Genomic DNA, 7,754 nt, shown 5'->3' on the forward strand with positions numbered 1-7,754 from the left:
TTTGTTTTTATTTTTATATAAATATAAAATGGTACTTGTCCGTGAACATTTAATACAATAAGGACCTCAATGTGAAATTGTGATAATTGAAGTAAATACTTAATTTTTTTATAATTCTAAGAATTTAAATCTATAAAGATATTTAATCTTAGACTTTCTATAATATCAGTTGAAAATTGTTAATAATTGTCAATGTATTTATATTTTTCATGACAAAAACAGTATTGTAAATTGAACACAAAAATGAAATTCCATGTCCACCTCAAAGTCCACCGCTTTTATCCATTGTTGAATACAATTGATAGTAATCTCTTCGACATCTGCGTCTCCCTATTTCAAATTGTCAGAGATTGATCGAGATCAGATTACATTGATAGTATTGTAATGTCAATTCATGTGTGACCATTTAACGATATCTTGTATTTTTTGTCACTCCTAAAATCTCTATTTCTTTTTGTTCACATTCTTCTAAATTTAAATCTCATTTTACTTTATAGCGATAAGTTGGCTACGCCACTCTAACAATAAACAAAAAACCAATGAAATATTACCTTACAGATCTAAGAAAGTGTTAACATTTTCTTATATTATTAAATCAAAAGTTTTATTTAATTAAAAATATTATTAAGATGAACCCTCTAAGTATACAAAACTTTACGACCGTTTGATGCTATAAGTTACTCATTTAATCGATATCAAAAAGTTACTCACGTTGAAAACAGGGATGCATTATTACAAGACCTTATTTTAAAGAAAACAAGTCATAACAAGCGAGCGTACCGTGTTTTAAAATGAAATAAATTACATTTCTGTGAAATAATGCACAGAAATTTAAATATCTTAATAAATGAGAACAAAAACATAGCTATAATTTTTACTCTTTCCAGTATAGTGTTACATATTTAAATTTTATATATAAATTTTCGAAATACATATCTCTTAATAAAATTTATTCCTTATAAAGCTTTTTTTTATTTCAAAATTTAAAAATAGTATAAACAAGTTTCTTCTATTATATAAACAAAGGAACATTTCCTCACTTTCGTTTACATATTGTACCAAATCCTTTAAATAAGAATCATTCGCTTGGAAGGAGAAATCCCTTTGTAAAGTCCCATACGACCGCCCTTCTCTAAACTTATAATAATGGAATTCTCTGGGATTAATTGTGTTATTTTTATAAGAGCGCTTTTGAAAATCGTTGAGACGTCATTAATATGTTATTACAAGTTGTGAATGTTTTTTTGTTCAATTTGTTTTCGTAGCAGTTTTTTCGGGACAATATTTTGTTACAAATGTTCAGTCTCCGCTTTTGAATCAATCGGAGGCTCTTAAATAATATTTTTGTTTAGAAATGAATGAAATATTCGTTACTCTTCATATAAAAATATTTAAGTAATAAAATTAGTGAGAAATAGGTAAATTCTAACACGTCATTAAATCGGTAATAATAAGTTATTTAAATATACCTAACCAACGAAAAATGGCGTTAAAATTTTTATAATATGTAGAAATGAACAAAGAGACGAGAGTATTAAAAAAGCGATACGCGAAACATTTTTTTAAATATTTTAATCTTTGAAGAATATATCTGAAAACTTCTAGCTTCATCCGACATTGTGTGTTAGTGAAACTTTGTTTCTCACAGCTAGATTATACACACGATGATATCCAGAGCAAACAAAGTACATTGACCTAGTAACAAATAGATTAAGAACACATTGCCTCAACTAAAGCCGATTGAAGAACTCGGTATAAGAGATTGTGTACAGAGAGGCTTCGATAAACTATCCCTAGATTTAAACAAAACTTTAAAGTAAATTGGCAACATTGGTTTTTAAGAATATATATAGTATGTATGTAATATAAAGTGAAAATAGGTTGTCATTTTTAATTTTATACAACTCTTTTTTATAAAACCTCACGGCTGCAAGTTTATTTGTCATATTTCAAGTCATATGAAAGGTTTATAAAGGTTTAAAGGTTTATTATATGCTACAAATATTTAGATGACTTATATCTTAGAGAATTTCTGATATTAAAAAATTAACCGACATAGTTTGCAATCACAACTAACATATTGATGTTCAAATTATTAGGCCCCTTTGTTTTATTCTCATAGACATCCGAGGAAACAAGAAGTGGTAATTTTTCTTTAAAAAATATACCTCTGTAAAAATGCCGCGTTGGAGAGATTTCTTCTCTTTCTATTGGAACTAGATCACTTTAAACAGTAATTAAGGCTAGAAAAGTACATGCATCGATTAATTATCTTATTACCTGTGTCTAACTTTTTTGTTAAATTGTAAGGACATTTTAATAAAACTTGTATTTGCTTGAAATATGCACCTATATGGTTCTTTTTCATGACTTTTGAGGATTGCAAAGTATAATGTAATTTCTATAAAAATTCCCAGACTGAACTGACATTTTATTACCTTATAGTTATTGTTTCATATTTCATATCTACATAAATCATTACTGCTTGACTTATTATGGTTAATGTTTGAAATGAGGGGACTGCTTTGACAAGTATGAACATGGCTTGCTTATCTTTCCAACATTTCTGAACACATTTATAAATTTTAATATGTATATTTAAATGTATTAAATAAAAAATAAATAAATAACATTCGTGAATAAAAATATAATATGCTTTAAAAAATCATCAATCAATTTTCTGAAATTAATGTATTTGGTCCATTCATTATAAATAACATGCAAAAGAATATATATTAACGTGGATGAAGTTTTTAATACTCAAGTTCGCTTTAACTGCTGACGTACATAATTTAGGTCAGCTAGACAGGAGGTGCAATAAAAGCTAAACTTAAATTCCCAAAAAATTTAATATGCTCGGCAAAATTCACTGAAAGCTCTAAGTATTTTCACGTTGTGAGAGGCAAGCGTGAGTGTCTGATATAAAACAAAACAGCGTGAACATTTAGACGTAGCCGGTAATAACTCACTGGTAAATATTATACTAATAACAGAAATGATAAATACTTCTCTATTGGGATATAAATAAATTTCTTTTATAAATAAATCGTCTGCCAGTGAGCTATAACTTTGTTATATCTGTATAACCTCGAACCAATGTTTAAAACCAGGACTATTTTAAATACTAAAGAATATAATTAGGTCAAACTAAACTAGATAATTTGTCAAACTTAATATCTTCAAAATAATTTTTTAAGATTCAAAATTAAAATTTATGCAAAATGGAATTGGGCACTAGTAATATTAATTTACAGAGATAGTAAACCTGTTTCGACGATGTCACAAATACTTGCTAATGGATGATCTCTCCTTTGTGTGTCCTAACGTCTCTACAATGGAGAATATTGTGAGGAATATTCTGATATAGTGACACGTCATGACTTAATCACTACAAACTCAATATAACTAACAAAATTCTAAGTATTCATATTCCATGACAAACATGCAAAAGACAAAAAGGGTCTTATGAGTTTTTTTTGAGCTATGAAAACCAAGGATTCGTAAAATCAGCATATATAACCCGAATATCTACACATATTAGGCCATTTTGGACTAAGAAGACTGCAAGGCTTATGTAAGTTGTCGTTTCATACCATTATTGTACGAGACTACAATAACTGTAAACCCTAGTGCGACCAAAAATTCAGACGTTTTAAAACAAAATATGATAAATACATATACAATACAATCTAACCTTTTGGACTATTTTAGAATAATTTTGTGGGTAATTTCATTTTATTAAAGCTGGCTGGCTGGCTGGCTAATAATTTTGTGGGTAATTTAATTTTATTAATTTTATGAAAGCTACCTACATTTCTATAAGTACAAACATTCATTTAACACCAATTGCGCAACGGTACCTAACTATGGATTGTGCAATACCAGAAGTTAATTTAAGTAATTAACGAAGAACCTAAATCATCTCCAAGTCGATTTTCTATGTGATAGAACTTTTTCTCGGGTACGTTACTTCCTTTGAGGATTCACTTTACGTGTGTGCAATAAAAGTACATTGTAAAGTCCAACGAATTTACAGTCGAATATCTCGACATCGGAAATATCTTGTGTTATAGCTTCCTTTGTGTTTTCATTGCGACGTTTACTTTGTCTCTTGTTGTCTCTGTGTTAAAAATGTGAATTCGTGACTTTACATTCAATTTTATTTCTAAAAGACATTCTTATACTTTATATTTTTTATTAGAATGTGAAGTAAATAAGAACAATAAATAAAAAATAATCCTATGATACAAAAGTGTTTAAACTGTGCCTAAATTAATATTAGAATTATCATAAAATAATAATCATGACTTTATAATGCCAGAAAAGATTAAATAATGTTGAATTCTATACAACGATTTTACTGAAAAAATAAATAAAATGATAGTAAAATTAGAAAACTTCAAATAAAAGAACAAAGCTACACTAATGGACTTTTCAAGTTGTGACACAAACATAATTTTAGGTTATTTTTTTGTTGAGATGAAGTCAGACAGACGATAAAATAAACTTTAATGGCCTATATTACAATTTCATGCATTACATAAAGGTACATGTCAGATTAAAAGCACTTGATAAATTGAAAAAAAAAAATGATAATTTTTATACAAACAAAGAAAGTACTACTAATCACCAGTAAAGTTATTGCAATATTCCAAACTATTAAAAAGTATAAACCTCTTGTGCATTTTTCTTATTGAAATCATTGCTAAACAAACCAATTTTCCACAATTCCAATTACTTGTACTTTTGAGTATAATTGTTTCAGCAGCTGTTAAAATGTAATCCGTTTGAAATATAATATAATTAAGTAAGATCTACTTTCGACTGACAAGTGCTGAAGGTGTGAAATGTTTATACCTACGAGTAAATATTGCATTCTTAAATGCAAACATGCAATATGAATATTATTACTTTCCAGTGATGGGAGATCCTAACATTCTGTTGTAAACGCTCAGATATTGATGGGTTTAATAATGGTATTCTAGAGGATTTTTTTTTTTCATCAGTTTGTTATACTTATGTTACTGTCAGTAACTTATTAAAAATACAAATTAATGCGAAGGGTTCAGGAAGGGCACATTGTATTAAACGATATTCAACTAAACGACACGATGATAAAAATTGTGAGAAAAAAGTATATGAACTCATATCAATCGCACCATCTTGCAATTTGATATGATTGTTTTCTCCAAGGCTACTGTGAGATAATCAAACAAAGCCTTAAAGCCTCTTATAATCTCGTCGCTAAAAGAGTATAACTTTCTCTATAACAGCTGATTACAAGAAAAATCGTGTGGGTTAATGTTATATACGATATCTTTAAAATAAACTTAAATAAAGCTAGAGCGTTTGGTTCATTAAATATACAAAAAAGTTTTAATATTATTGTTGTTTTTAAACTCAAGAATTATTATATATAAATAAACAATTAAATTAAGATTATATATAAATTAAACGTATTGCTTTACTTACATTAATAAATAAAAAATTGGTACTATTTATTATAAGTCAACCTTAAAGCCTGTACTTTTACATAAAAGGTTTTCTTGCTTTTTTCTTTCCCTAAACTTTAAGTTTTAATTTTAAAACTTGTTTTCATAAAAGCTACTGGGATGTGTTGCATATGAATGTAGAATTTTTTATTTGTTCGAAGGTGCGTTTGGCAACACATTCTCTTTGTACTTCATTTAATTATCTACGCCGAAATAAGCCGATCACTCACTGAGTCTTCACGCTAAACAAACAAGGGGTTCCGCTGTATGGACATAAGCTTACTAGATATGACACTACAATTCATAAGTATCCCAACTATTTGTAATAGTTTAATTAAATACAGTAAACATTGAAATATTAAGTCAAAAATTTTATTACAAAAAAAAACAAATGTTTTTAATAAATAATAAATATGTGATTTTTATTTAATATCTGCTCTCTCTTTATAAAATACGTTGATAAACAAAAATACACATTAATGAAAAGAGATTTAGCATCTTTGTTTTGTTCAATTTATACATGCTTGGAATTGGACTAAGGCTGTTTAATTTACCCATTGATTGCTCATTCCTGGGGTCCCCATTGCTATGTAAAATATGAGTGAGGGTGCATTCTAAGGGGTGTTTACAAAAGCTGAGAGTGGGGTGCATTAGATAAGATATGGAGATATTATTATATAAAATAATAGCAGATTTAATATAATATGTTAATGGTGTTCGCTGTTGGGTAATAAAGTCAATTATTATAATCAATGTCAATATAAAAATAATACGTATGAGTTTTCTTCATAAATTTAATGAGATTAATGTCTCATCAATGTTGATCATATAATATTGTATATTGAACAACTGGTTTCCAATTTTACAACAATAAGCACAACAATGACGGTGTTATTGGTATGAAAGACGTCACATAAGAATTCTACTACTCAGATAACTTTTATGTAAAAATTTCAAGACCAGCAACCAACAAATTTATCCGAATTTTATTTTATTTTATACCAGTTCACACAACTATAGCCACTTACAATAACCCAAAGATTATTTTCTAATGAACCATATTATATATATATATATCAATATCAATATATATATCAATATATATAGTGAGACATCAAACAATGAGTCCAACGAAATCATTCAGTACTAGAAGTGTTCTATTTGATTTTATTATATTATTAATAAAAAAAATTCTAAATACAAGTTTTTAAAAGACCGCTAAGATTAAACGGTAAAATTTTTACAAAATGTAAACCTAATTAGAAAAAAGTTAGTATATTTTTGATGAAACCATTTCCGTACTTCACCACTAATTGAGGGTTGGTGACCATAAAATTCTTTACTTAATTCTTTTCCCTTCAAAATGTCCTAAGCACCCCTAACATAAACTAAACACCAGGTATTACGTGCAGAGCCCCCATGGCTGTTATAATGCTTTGCTAGTGGTGTATAGGACAGGAGAATGTTTTTTCTGGAAATCTATGGGATAGTAAATTTTTAGAACAAGAATGAAACGTCAAATTCATTGTAAGATAAAAGAACCTTCGTGTTTTTTTTTTCAGATCACAACCTTCATCTTATTTTTGCTACTTCCAAATCATTTTGTTATTTAAATATTCGGAATTTCTAATAAAATATTTTGGGTCACCCTGTTATATGATCGATTTGACTTATAATTTACATTTATGAAAAATTATGTCATGAACTGGTATAATTTTATTTAATTTAGTCAGATTTAAATTTTGACATTCCTGATTTCTTTTACTTATGTCTTATTCAGATATTTTTGGTAATATTTTGGAAACAAAACGGATTCCAACATTTTACGTTCTACGACTACTATCCGCTTATGCTTATAAAATATACCCAATGGTACGGTGGGCTTAGCACGGCGCCTAAAGCATAATTTCACGGACCGTCGACAGTACTGTCTATGTAATAAGCACTGTTTACTATGAAGTCTTTTTTACCTATCAAGGGAGCGGACTGAGATAATAAAGTGAGAAATTGGGACTTTTTAAAAATGTTACCAAAAAAATAAAATTTAAGCTAGAGAGGGCCGTTTATTAATAATGAAGATTACAACTACATCTTGTATTGCTACAAGTTAAACATCAACTGTTGCATTGAAAAATGTGTATCACCTGAAACTAATAGGTAGAGTAAGATAAACCAAGAACCAATACAAAAAGACGACATCAAGTTTTGTCAATGACAAATAATTATAATTGATTTTTATATCAGGAACTAATTTTAAACCTT

Source organism: Danaus plexippus, chromosome 7, assembly GCF_018135715.1.
Source record: "Danaus plexippus chromosome 7, MEX_DaPlex, whole genome shotgun sequence".
Lineage (NCBI taxonomy): Eukaryota > Metazoa > Arthropoda > Insecta > Lepidoptera > Nymphalidae > Danaus > Danaus plexippus.